Genomic DNA, 14,660 nt, shown 5'->3' with positions numbered 1-14,660 from the left:
ATTCCACATGTAATGCTATGTGCCACGATCTCTGGCTACTGGGCTTTTCTGTTTCGTTTTATTTTGCTATTTTAATTTTTATTTATTTATTTATTTATTTATTTATTTATTTTTGGTTGCATTGGGTCTTTGTTGCTGCATGTGAGCTTTCTCTAGTTGGGCGAGTGGGGGCTACTCTTCATTGCGGTGTGCGAGCTTCTCACTGCCGTGTCCTCTCTTGTTGTGGAGCACGGGCTCTAGGCACACAGGCTTCAGTAGTTGCGGCACATGGGCTTCAGTAGTTGTGGTGCACGTGCTTAGTTGCTCCACGACATGTGGGATCTTCCCAGACGAGGGATTAAACTCGTGTCTCCTGCATTGGCAGGTGGATTCTTAACCACTGTGCCACCAGGGAAGTCCCTATTTTGCTTTTTATAACTTTTCTGATTCCCTCCATCTTATCAGGCTTCTCACTTTTTGCTGAGATCATTATATCAGAGAATTTTTTTTTTGTAGGTGAATTCATCTAATTTCTGAAGGCAGGAAAACTTGAAAAAAAAGTTGTTAGTAATTAAAGGCATGGGAAATAGAATTGGTTTTTCTGAGAACCATGTGATATTTATATTAGTTTCTTACAAGCACTGTGTTGTTTACTGCCTGGCCCTTGGCTATATTCTATATTGCTGAGGTTTCAGGAAAATAACTTCCAGATAAGTGAAATCTTAGTTCATGTGACTTAAAACTCCACTTTTAGTATATTATTTTCCCCTTTCATTTACAGTCGTGTTTTCCCTTTTATTGGTGTTATTTAAGACCTCTTTGGATCCTTTTTAGAACCACATATAATTTACATGTGCCTTCTGCTTCTTGTGTGTGTACATGTGTAATATTTGTACATGTGCCCAAAGGGGCGTGTGTGTGTGTGTGTGTGTGTGTGTGTGCACATATCACCTTTTTATTCAGAAAATACTGCTGCTAACCACAGTCACTTTGAAAGGTATGAGAGCATCTGTCAATGTAAAGTATAATCACATCCTATCACAATCTTCACCTCTTGGATGTATATCACCTTTGCCCAGGAGCCCCTGCAACACCAGCAGCTAGACTTTGAGATGGCTGGCTCTCTCCTGCCACAGATCTTTGTGCCACTAGAACATCTTTTTCGCAGCATGTGAAACATTTATATATTAGGAAAAGATTCATAGGAATCTTTAGGACTACTTGAGTACTAAAGTTGTGTCACCACTCAGTGAATGCAAATAACAAATTATCTCCTGTATGTTATTGCCATGCACCATTCTACTCTGTACCACAAACCACTGCTGTCAGCCTTGTTAGTTCCTTCTAGCTGATTATATTTACTATCGAGTAAGGCAGCATATAATGGAATTGGTTCAATGTAAAAAATTGGCTTTATCACAGAATCATAAAATTTTAGTACTATGAGGGGCTTTAAAAATAACACTTTGGGTAGCAGGAATAGGCAGACTTCATACAAAGAAGAGAATTCTGTGGAGGGAAGGAAGTGAATTTTCATCTATTGGATGTCCACTGTGCATCGGGCATTGGACTAAATGCTATAGACACTTTTCCTTATTTAATCCTAATAACAACCCTATAGGGTGGATATTATATTATTCTCCCATTCTGTAGATGAGAAAACTGAAACCATAAATAGTTAATTCATTTTGCCCAAGCTTATAATCATTAAATAGAGCAGTTATTATGTAAACCTAGGTGTATTGATTCTAAAGGCTGGGCTCTTTCCACTGTTGTGCTCTATGAGGCCTCTCCTATGTAGAAATTTCCTTTCATATCTGTTGCCAAAAAGTCATTTAGCTGGTTTAGTCATTCCCAGCAACACTTTAAGACTAGCTTGTCCTAACATCTATCCCTCTGAAACTATTCCAAAAATTGCAGAGGAAGGAAAACTTCCAAATTCATCCTATAAGACCACCATCACCCTGACACCAAAACCAGACAGATATCATAAAAAAAGAAAATTAGAGGCCAGTATCACTGATGAAATAGATACAAAAATCCTCAACAATATATTAGCAAACCAACTCCAACAATAAATTAAAAGGATCACACACCATGATCAAGTGGGATTTATCCCAGGAATGCAAAGATTTTTCAATATCTGCAAATCAATCAATGTGATACACCACATTAACAAACTGAAGGATAAAAACCATATGATCATCTCAATAGATACAGAAAAAGCTTCTGATAAAATTCAACATCCATTTATGATAAAAAAAAAAAACTTTTCAGAAAGTGGGCATAGAGGAAACATACCTCAACATAATAAAGGCCATATATGACAAACCCACAGCTAACATCATACTCAATGGTGAAAAGCTGAAAGCATTTCCTCTAAGACCAAGAACAAGACAAGAATGCTCACTCTCACTGCATGTATTCAACATAGTTTTGGAAGTCCTAGCCACAGCAATCAGAGAAGAAAAAGAAATAAAAGGAATCCAAATTGGAAAAGAAGAAGTAAAACTGTCACTGTTCGCAGATGACATGATACTATACACAGAAAATCCTAAAGACACTACGAGAAAATTACTAGAGCTCATCAATGAATTTGGTAAAGTTGCTGGATTAATTAATTAATGCACAGAAATCTGTTGCATTTCTATACACTAACAATGAAATATCAGAAAGAGAAATTAAGGAAACAATCCATTTATCATCATGTCAAAAAGAATAAAATACCTAGGAATAAACCTACCTAAGAAGACCTGTACTTCAAAAACTATAAGATGCTGATGGAAGAACTGAAAATGACACAAGCAGATGGAAAGATATACCATGTTCTTGGATTGGAAGAATCAATATTGTTAAAGTGACCACACTACCCAAGGTAATCTACAGATTCAGTGCAATCCATATCAAATTACCAATGTCATTTTTCACAGAATTAGAACAAAAAATTTTAAAAATTTTTATGGAAACACAAAAGACCCCAAAGAGCCAAAACAATCTTGGGAAAGAACAGAACTGGAAGAATCAGGCTCCCTGACTTCACTATACTACAAAGCTACAGTAATCAAAATAGCACTCGCACAAAAACAGACATATAGATCAATGGAACAGAATAGAGAGCCCATAAATAAACCCACACACTTATGGTCAATTAATCTATGACAAAGGAAGCAAAATATACAATGGAGAAAACACAGTCTCTTCAGTACGTGGTGCTGGGAAAACTGGACAGCTACGTGTGAAAAAATGAAATTAGAACATTTTCTAACACCATACACACAAAAAAACTCAACATGGATTAAAATCTAAATGTAAGACCAGATACTATAAATCTCCTAAAGGAAAACACAGGCAGAACGCTCTTTGACATGAATCACAGCCATATTTTCTTGGATTCGTCTCCTAGAGTAATGCAAATAAAAACAAAAATAAACAAATGGGACCTAATTAAACTTAAAAGCTTTTACACAGCAAAGAAAACCATACACAAAATGAAGAGACAACCTACGGACTGGAAGAAAATATTTGCAAACGATGCTACCAACAAGGGATTAATTTCCAAAATATACAAACAGCTCAAACAGATTAACATAAAAAAAAAATCCAATTAAAAAACCAGGTAGTAGAACTAAATAGAGATTTCTCCAAAGAAGACATACAGATGGCCAACAGACACTTGAAAAGATGCTCAATATCTCTAATTATTAGAGAAATGCAAGTCAAAACTACAATGAGGTTATCATCTCACACCAGTCAGAGTGGCCATCATTAAAAAGTCTACAAATAATAAATTCTGGAGAGGGTGTGGAGAAAAAGAAACCCTCCTACACTGTTGGTGGGAATGTAAATTGGTGTAGCTACTATGGAGAACACTATGGAAGTTCCTTTAAAAACTAAAAATAGAGCTACCATATGATCCAGCAGTCCCACTCCTGGGCATATATTTGGAGAAAACTGTAATTTGAAAAGATACATGCACCTCAATGTTCAAAGCAGCTATTTACAATAGCCAAGACATGGAAGCTAGCTAACTGTCAATCGACAGATGAATGGATAAAGAAGATGTAGTATATATAAACAATGGAATGTTAGCCATAAAAAAGAAAGAAAGAATGCCATTTGCAGCAACATGGATCGACCTGGAGATCATCATACTAAGTGAAGTAAGTCACACAATGACAAATATCATACGCTATCACTTACATATGGAATCTAAAAAAAGATATAAATGAACTTATGAAACAGAAATAGATTCATAGACATAGAAAACAAACTTATGGTTATTAGAGGGGATAGCGAGGGGGGTAGGAGAGAAATTAGGAATTTGGGATTAACATAAACACACTACTATGTATAAAATAGATAAATAACAAGAACCTACTGTATAGCACAGGGAGCTATATTCAACATCTTGTAATAACCTATGACAGAAAAGAATCTGGAAAAGAATATATATATATATATATATATATATATACGTGGATATATATATACACATACATACATACATATATATATAACTGAATCACTTTGCTGTACACCTGAAGCGAACACAACATTGTAAATTAACTATATTTCAATTAAAAAAGAAAAAGACTAGTCTGTCCCTTTGTAGTAACAATCTAATCTTTTTCTGTTCCTCTGTTCCTACCAGTGCATTGATATATGGCTATCACGATGGTAGGCAAATCCATGAATAAGTGCTTTTTAACCGCACAGTGTGAGTTTACAGGACTGGAATATAAAAACAAGTGGAGAAATAGGAAGCAAAGTCTAGCAAACTCTCACAAAGGATAGCCCCAAACATCCCTGGGTTAATTTAAGTTAGAGAAAGTTGATCTGATATATGAGTTGATCATTATTTGTACATTTTCTACTTTACAGTTGATGTTTTCAAATACTATACTGACTCTCAAATGGAAAGTAAGAATGCATCACTTGGACTAGCTTGAAAAGCGTATCCATAACTTAGAATATGGTAATTTTTGAAACAATAGCTGTGAAGACATGTGCACCCACGTGTTCTTTAAAAAGAATGTCTAATGAAAATGGACATGATGTTACCTTTGTTGTGTCCCAACTATCTACATTTTTACTGTTAAAGCATCCACAATCAAAGTTTCTGCCCAGTTCACTAAAAGTGTTATACATACTAAAGATTTGGAGCATGACCATTTTAATCCACTTATTCAGTATTAAGTGTGAGCCTGTGGCACAATAGAATATATACTAAAAAACAAAACAAACAAACAAAAACAAACACCCCCCCCCCCACTGTAATCAGATGTAAAATTATGCTACATCTTTGAAATCATTAGAAGAATGAATAATTTTCCTTAGTCTCCCACATGCTGAAATGGAGTAAGGTCATAGGGTTTGCATTTTTGGTCATCTGAAGCAGGTTAAATCATACAACTTTTTTGATGCACATTAAGATAATAACTATAAAAACGTCAAATGCTTTACTGAAAAGAGAAAGTCTGAAGCGTTGCAAACTAAAAGGAAATAGCAATAGTAACAACAGCAAAACTTCAAGCTTGAAGACTCAAGCAGTAGGAACCCTCAAAAATGTCAGGCTGAAAAAATTAGACACAGTTTAACAGCCCATGGAAAGTATACAGAACAATAATCATTTTGATAGCATGCCATTCTCATGTGTCAGCCCAATCAAAGGAAGTTAAAGGGAAACAGTCACATCTGAACAGACTGGTCAATGTTTCAAATAAAGAGGAAAACACTGAAGATTTTATACATTTAGCAGAGAAGTAGAGAAGAAATGATTTAAATGGTCCAAACATCCAGAGTCTAGCAGTAGAAGTGGGTTGGATAAATACTTTCTTAGCCCTTTATTTAACCTTGGCTGTTCAGGCAAGCGCTGGCTATCCAGTTGCAGCTAGAAAATAAATGCTGAATGCCCAAAGTTTAGAAAGTACTCTGGAGGGAGACTAGTGAATTTTAAGTATTATTTTCAGCATTAGCTTAGCATTCATTTTTTAAACAGTTCTTCAAAAGACTAATATGTTCACTCTTAATTATCCTTGCCCCAAAGCAGTTCTGTCCCCTAGAAATAAGTACATCACAAGAGAAACTTACACAAATGCCAAGCTCAAACATTTTCCATTTGAAAACAATGCCAGCTCCAGAGACATGTTACAAAGAGCTGAGACTGTGAATTTTCTCTCCACTGGAACAAGGATGTTTTCATATCAAAGGTAACCCATTGTAAGAAAACATTTACTGATTTTTTTTCTTAACACACATCAATTAATTCTAAAGATGTGGTCGCCCTAACACCAAAACCACATGGGAAACTTGGGGTGGAAGAAAAAGAAACAACCATTTTGCGAAATTTTTCACATTTTCATCTGTTGTAGCTAAATGATGAGCATCTTATTATAAGCATCTTCTATATGAATTTTTATAGGGAAAAACTTCAGGGATTCTAAAGGACAGATATGGCAGAGATCCCTATTTCTAAGAAGCTCACTGTTTATTCAGAGATACAGTAATCAAGTGTCCCACAAGTAAAGAATTTTAACTCCACACAGTTCTCATATAATTTTGATAAGAACAGAATCTCCTCTGGAATAAACAGAGAGACAGCATTTATTGAAAACTTACAACATGCTAGGGACCATGCTTTATCCTTTATTTGCATTGCCTTCATTTATCGACTCTGTAAGGTACACACTATTATTACCTCCCTTTAACAAATGAGAAAAATAAGGCTCAGGGAGGCTACGAAAATTGTTCTCTGTCATAAAGCTAACAAGTGGGATTGGGGAACCCACGCTGTCTGACTTCAAGGCTCCGTGTAGCCAACACCTAAGAAAATTTACTAGGAAGTGAGGTATTTGAATACAAATTAACTTTGTTCCCTTTGGCCAAGAAGACCGAATCCACTGTAATGACAGCAGCCTCAATATAAGGGCATATTAAGGAATTTCTCCCAGATGTAGAAAGACATTTTCAAATAATCTTATCCAGCTAAAACTTAGACACACCACCAAAACTGAGGTAATACCAGGTGAATGAAAGACTTATTTAGTTTGGATTTAACTTTGAAATATGCAAATTTAATTTCTGTTACTAATTCACTTTTGCAATGGTCACAATTTTTCTGAAAACACTGATATTTTAAGAGAGTTTTAAAGAGTTATAGAAAAACCACAGGTGAATAAACTTTCAACAAAAACAGAGACTGTCAGGATTAAAATGTTTTACTAAATATAGAAACATAAAAATGAACTGGCATTTTTCAAACTAATTTGTAAGGCCAGATTCACACCAAATACATTCAAAACTGCTTCCTGCATGCCCAAGTGAGATGAGCTGTAAACAGAAGTCGATGCAAGCTAAGATACACTGCTGAAGGCCCAGCCGTGAGAACTAAATGCCCATCATCTGGAGTCTGTTTCATCCCAAGACCCTCAGAAGCCTACATTATTACTTAACCTGGCAGCACAATAGTAATTAAATGTGCAGTCATGTTATTTGATAAAATCCCAACTGAGTATTAAACTACATTGTGGTTCAATCAAATTACCACTATTCTGCTGCTGACACACAGACACACACACACAGGCCTATATGAACATACACGTACCAAGGGGTGTCTGATGGCGGCATTAAAAATAAACAATAAAGCAGTAGCTTCAATACTAATACTCCAGTAAATTGCTAATCACTCATCTGTAACACATTCTTCTCTGGAAGCTCTGCACTACTTCTCTGTGGCTTTCAAACTGTTCTGACTATACCCATAGCAAGAAATATATTTTAGATCATACCAAGAACATACACACTCACAATTGGAACAAATGTCAGAAAATAATAACACGGAAATATGCAACTCACTAATTTCTGCCCCATTTCACTTTTTTATTGGTTATAACTAACGAATTTGGTTTCATGACCAACTAATGGGTCATGGCCAGCAAGTTGAAAAGCACCACCCTCAGGTGCCTAACTGCCAGGTCAAAAGTTCAAGGATGAAGTACAGATGAGAATAACAGTAAGAAGGGATAAGAACTTTAGAGTATTCACTGTTAAACTCTAAAGAGTTTAAAGAATGTAGAATTATGAGCCTTGTTAATTGTACTGCATCTTAATGGACAAAGGGAAACAAACTCTTTGGGTTGGTGGCCAAGGAGCTATTCAAGATACTTGAACTAGCCCTTGAAGGACAAAGAAAAACACTGGACAGATGCGAAGACTGAGAAAGAATAGGATAAATGCTTCATTTGCTTACTCAGTTCCTAGTAGAATCCTCACATGAATTGAATCCAGCCAACTCTTAACAAGAAAGAACACTTTCCCTCCATAAAACTGCAAAGTCTATATCACCAATGAAATTATGACAATTATAGGTCTGGTCAAAACAGGAGCCCAAATTATCAGAAAATGTTTCATTACTTCCCATTAAATGAGAAACAGTGATATGACCCTGCTTGTAGCATCTAGGATATCGACAGAACAGGTTCACACTGACTACTGACTCACTCTACACATGGCGTAGACTAAGATCCACTTCCTCTTACTGTTCTTGTCTTTTCACAATCTATGTAGAGCACAGCCGAGCATTAATGAGAAAGTCCACAGAGTAGGCACTCAGTAAGTGTTTGCAAAATAACAGAACAATACTAATGGTAAATTGGCACCTATAACAGAAACAGATTTTTTTCGGTACGGTCACTTACTATAGAAAGCAACTCCCACAAGCTTTATGTGCAGTCTGTCAACCTTTTTTTGTCTTCACAATCCTAAAGTCTAAGAACTTGACAAAAAGTATTTCTGGTATGCCAATGATGTTTTATATAAGGGAGGGGATACGGAAACACCCAATATGTTAAAATTTCTTTTTTAAGTGCAGTTATAGATTTTCATTTCCTTGATTATTACAGACTATAAATCCTACTCCCTGCCCTAACTCCTACCTTTCACATATCACCTATACCCTATCTTCTTCATTTTCCCATTGCTTCCCCCAATTTCCCAGACAACTACTATGCCCAGGAAATATAAATATTTTAGGATTTTTCCCTCCAGGTCTGTATGATCATGCTGAAAGCTACACACATCTCTGCAGCACCGATATCTATTTTGGCAGCTATGTGATGTAAGAGTATCTTTTATTATTTCAATTAATAAACAGCATGCTACATATTCCAATTAGGTTAAAGTAAAAATGAAATGTATAGATAAGCCAAGTAATTATAATCATTTAAAGAAAGTTCTCTGAAGAAAAAGTGTGAAGATGGAAATGCTGAGGGGTTGGGAAGGTTTGGGAGGAGATGGTATGAAGTTCTGGATGAGTAGAAATGGGCTGAGATAAAGGTTAGCCTTGAACAGGAAGAGTATCTCTCTCTTTGAGACTCAAGGAATGTAGAAACACAGGGGTAAGTATTCTCTGCCGGGAGGGTGTTGAAAAATTGTGGAGTTAAGAGCTGATGGTCTGTTTTCTCTGCAAGCTATAAGAGGTAAGGCCATTTGTTAAAAAGGTTGGGATTATATAAGAGAACATAACTAAACAGATAAAGAGCTAGTGAGTTCCTGTTATGTGTTAGTCATTATACTAAGTTATATATCTATATATTTATATCTATATCATATAAAATGTTACATATAATGTATGCATGTTTTATTATGCATAATGTATAACGTATTTATTATTGCATCAAACAATTTATAACAGAAAAATCAAGTCAGCATTAATATTCTGATTTTACAGAAGAAGAAAATGTGGTTTGGAGAGGTTTGATATCTGCCCCAATTCACAAAGTGGTAGAGCCAGAAGGTGAACTCAATCTGTCTGACTCTAATCATAAATCCTGAGGGAAATGAAAGAGAGGCAACAAGTTAAAAGATCACACGATGTTATTTATGGGTCCTGACAAGATCAGAAACTAGATATTCAGAATAGCACAAAGTACGGTTGGTATTCAGAAGGCAGCTTGTAGAATCAATCCCGTATTGAAAGTGTTGCATGGTAGATGGATGTAATAGATGCTGCCTGTGCCCCACCCATATACTCTTGGCACCCACCTTTTCTGTGCACACTGACAGCTTCTTAACATATAAGCCTCTGAGACCCTCTGCCTTGGGGCTTTCTCCAGCTATGTAAGCAGGCTTGGCCCTCAGACAACGGGAAAGCAAGAAGTTCTAGGGAAGAAGTTCCCCTAGAAGCAGCCCTCAGCCCACGACCCACGGATGTTAGTGGATAAATAGGCTACCTGCCCTGCCTCCGGTGGGAGGGCAGCTCTGAGACATGCTCCACACATCTGCCCAAGGTCCACGGTCCAGTTGAGCCCTATAGTTACCCACAGCAGCAACCTGCTTCTTAACACACCCTGCAGTGGCTTCCTTCCCTCTGTCTCACTTCCCCTTGTCTGCACACGTACGTTCCAGAATCACCTCCTGAGTAAACTACTTGCACTCAATTCCTCCTGGTCCAACTTCTGGGGAATCAAAACCAGAACAATGAGAAAAGGGATAAAGAAGTCAAGGAATTGAAAGTGCTGGTGAGAGAGTCAATTCCACTGCCAACTTTGAGACTCAGTTTGGGTAAAAGAAGAATGAAAGTTAAGAGGAAGTGGGGAGAGTAAGAAACGATGGAGCAGTCAAGATTGCTGAGGTCTCCATAAGGAAGAATGGGAGGCTTAGTGAGAGTGAGACACTTGGGAGGTGGAAGTAGATGAGGTCGTGTGATATTAGGGTTTGAGATTTCATTGACAGGACAGTTTGAGGTGATGATAAGGTCAAAGGTGAGGCCATGGGAATCCAGTTCTCAGTGGAGCTGAGGTGAATGCTAATGAAATCGGACATCGTGAAACTAAGAGCTGGAGTGTTTGAAGCGTGTCCTTCAGGAATGTGCAATCTGCTGGGATGACGACAGGAGCTGGGAGGAAGAGAAACCTCGGCGGACTATCAAAGCGTGGAAGTGACCTGAATAGAGGCAGGCAGCTATGACAAAACATGTTAAAGGCAATAAAGCTGAATGGTGCAAATTTCAGAGGAGGGGGGAGAAGTTGAAAGAGGCAGTTTGGAACTAAGATAATGCCGACACCACTTCCTAACGGTTTTGAGGTACATCGAGCTTCTCCATCTTTTATCTGAGAGGAAAAGAAGGAAGGAAATGTTCGAAGGGGAGCACCAAGTTTCACTGAAGGCCTGGAGGTAAAGGCAGCACACTGTGTGGAGACTGGGGGTGTGGAGAAGTTTTTTATACAATGGAAAAGAGTTTTCAGTGTGCACAGTGGAAAGAGCTGGAAGGGAAGAGAGCAAAAGGAAGATAAGCTGTTGGAAGAAAGGGAGGATCCCTGGACCAGATGACATCATAAGAGAGGATTCCATGACCCCAGAGCTTTTGGGGGTGAGTAGGAGGCAGGTGGGGAACTGGAAATAACTGGGTAAAAGGCCAGAATGTTGGTGGCATAATACTATGATCGAGAACAGGGACTCTGGAGTCAGGCTCTGAACTTAGGTCCTGGATCTGCTTGGTGACTCTGGGATCCTGGTCACATTCCCTAAATTGCTATGTCTCAGTGAAGGTGATCATTACAATGGGAATAGTAATACCCCATAGGATTACACAGAGGATGAAATGTAAAATGCTTAGCCCCACTCCTGGCTCACAGCAAGCACTCAATAAATACTAATTTTTCTATTATAACTAGTCACATGGTTTTGAATGAATCATTTGGTACAAATGATTTTAATAGTAATTAGCCAAGGGTCCCAGGTATTGTTAGGACTCTATAGCTATTGGTAAAAATAAAACAGAGAGAAAGAGGGAGAGAGGGAGGGGGAGAGAGATCAGTCAAAAATAGATACCTTTTTCCTAGAAATTAAGAATTATGAATCTGTGTATATGCCAGCTTTCCAGTCACCAGGGCTGGAACTGGAGCAAGGCACAGAATTTATGAAGACACTCACAATCAGTAAGTGCAAGGCTTGAGAATGAGTGCATCCTCAAATTTTGTGCCTAAATGCCTTGACTTCCTCATTCTAGCCTTGGCCCTCTCTGTGAGTAATCCCCTTTAGACTAGATCAGCAGCAGTTAGACTCCAGAGTAGAGCCATTCAACTTAGAAGCCATGGGGTCGAGCCAATCAGTTATAATCCATGGACATGTGTTAAAGGCAGAATAACTATCTTGCTACCCTGTCTATGGCCCGTGACTAATCGATGTGAACAAATATATTTCGAAGAGCTTTTCACTAGAGTTTATATATGCCAACAAATTCCTGTCTTATATGATGCATCTTTTAACTGTCCTAAATTAAAGTGTTTATGCCATGGTTGAAGACATCCTAGTAAACACAAAGCTGGGAAAATTATTCAGCCACTTTATGAATTGTGCTTCTTGGCTTCATACTCAGATAATACACTCAGGTGCTGACACTTATACTTAAAAAAATTAATAGTACTGGCAAAGAAAATCTAACCATAATTCACACATTTTGCAGTTATTGTCACCTGCCATATATAACTAAGCAGTTGCTTTTTGCCTACGACATAAACATTGAGGAGCTATTGCAACCTCGTTCTTTATATATTTTAGTCTTTATTTGGGTTTAATACGCACTTTTTGTGTGTGTGCTACTCATTGTGCAAAATACTTTCTCACATGCTGCTTCATTAATCCTCATCAAAGCCCCATCAGGTATTTCCATTTATTAAGATATTTCTACTTAGTTTAGTGTTAAAAACATGGCTTTGTTTTCATGCCACATTGCTCCACAGTGAGTATCTTCAACACGTGTTATCTCTTGCAACAATACAATGAGAATTGTCTCTATTTCTATCAACAGTGACTTTCTAAGACATGTTGTTGATTACAATTAATTGATTTTAAAAATATAAGAAAGTTTAGATTACAAAGAGAAGAGAAAAAAATCCCACCATGTACTATACATCTGTTGTTTCCGCCTGCTCCGTGTCCATTCTTCTCTGTGAATAGTATCCCCCCTATTTTCCGAGGGGAGCCACCCCTCCTTCTGTATTTGATTTGGGTGGGACTGTTGATCATGATGCCCTCCTCTCTTGGTCACAAAGTGGACATATGATCCAAGACATATCAAAGAAACTCTGATTCTCTGGAGGTTGGGGAGAATGACCCCTGAACAGAAACCAGGTAGAGCTGATTCTTTGCTGAGAAGGTACCCTCTAGACAGGATTTTCCAGTTCCTGCAACCTGGAGCCTCAGAGCTGTCCTCATTCCTTCCCTTCCCAAGGTTTGGTTATTCAGACTTTTCTTGGATTCTACAAACAACCCCATGTCCTCTAACAAATTATTTTATTGATTAAATTAGCCAGAGTCTGTGTCTGTTGCTTGCAACCAAAGAATATGTACAGATACATACTATTATAATACTTCCATTATAATTTTTTTTTTAATTTATTTGGGTGTTCCGGGTCTTAGTTGCGGCACGCGGGATCTTTGTTGCTGCATGCAGGATCTTTAGTTGCAGCATGCAGGCTCCTTTAATGGTGGCATGTGGGCTTTCAGTTGCGGCATGCGGGATCTAGTTCCCTGACCAGGGATCAAAGTCGGGCCCCCTGCATTGGGAGCACAGAGTCAACCACTGGACCAGCATGGAAGTCCCAATACCTCCATTATAATTTATATGTATTACTTTCCAGGGTTTTTCATATTCATATTTTTACATAGGTAAAATTCACTTAATTCTGTTCCTGTTGTACATATGGGTGTTTCCAAGGGTTTTTATTCTTATTATAAATAACCCTACAATGATTATTTTCATCCATATCACTTTTTCCCATATTTTGGATTCTTTCCTCTGAGAGATTCCCAGAAATGAATTTACTGAGTCAAAAGGCACAGATATTATTGTGGCTCTTGAAAGATATTGCCAAAATGTTTTCTAAAAGGGCTCTGCCAATTTATAATGTATTCAAGGACCCATTTTTACCAGACAGGGACCATCCATGTAGTTTTGACATTCTGCAGTCAATGTTTTCTATACTTTTCTTGAAACAGAGGAGCACATGATTCACACATACTCTAACAGAGATAATACTTCCTACTCAGGTATCCTGAATTATTTCCTCAAATAGTAGTATGTTCTTTAATTTTTATAGAAATATCACATAATTTACCAATATAGAAATTGCTGCAATGTCAAAATATAAGCAATCTCAAAGCACAATTGATACTGTTTCCTTTGCTAATCTTGCCAGAATGATAGTTATCTCTATAGTAAAATAGCAATTTCTCCTTAAGAAATGGGCCATACAGTAAGGAGCCAGTAGGAACCAGCTTTCCATGAGTTCTGCTACAAGTAGATACTAATACAGAAAACTATGGAGACAGCCATTCTAATAATTCCTTTCGGTGCATCTAAGAATTTTTAAATAAAGAAAAATAAAGGGGGCTGTTTTCCTTTCCTCTTTTGAGCTATTTCCATGCCAAGAGTATACCTTAGTGAAAATGACTATGTGACAGGCCTTTGAATAAGACAGGCGGAGTACAAAAGACAAAATATGTGTCTTGTAAGAACAGATCCCCCAAAATGAGCTCCATAGGGACACGGATGGGCAGCAGGTAGGACATGCTGCCCAACCTGCCCTTGGTACCCACACAAGGCCAGGGTACTTTTCTGACTCCTGGGCTCACTCTAGGCTCTAGAGCTGACATCTTCCCCACCCCACTTGACCTCTGAC

The 14,660-nt window shown here is 37.7% G+C and overlaps 1 protein-coding gene across 2 annotated transcripts in view; it reads right to left on the bottom strand.

Annotated features, from left to right (window-relative positions):
* MAML2 (mastermind like transcriptional coactivator 2) overlaps positions 1-14,660 on the bottom strand; it is a 344,128-nt gene that overhangs the window by 287,771 nt on the left and 41,697 nt on the right. The window lies entirely within an intron of this gene.

This window comes from Hippopotamus amphibius, chromosome 9 (genome assembly GCF_030028045.1).
Source record: "Hippopotamus amphibius kiboko isolate mHipAmp2 chromosome 9, mHipAmp2.hap2, whole genome shotgun sequence".
In the NCBI taxonomy this organism is placed as follows: Eukaryota; Metazoa; Chordata; class Mammalia; order Artiodactyla; family Hippopotamidae; genus Hippopotamus; species Hippopotamus amphibius.
This window is presented reverse-complemented; position numbering and strand designations above follow the sequence as displayed.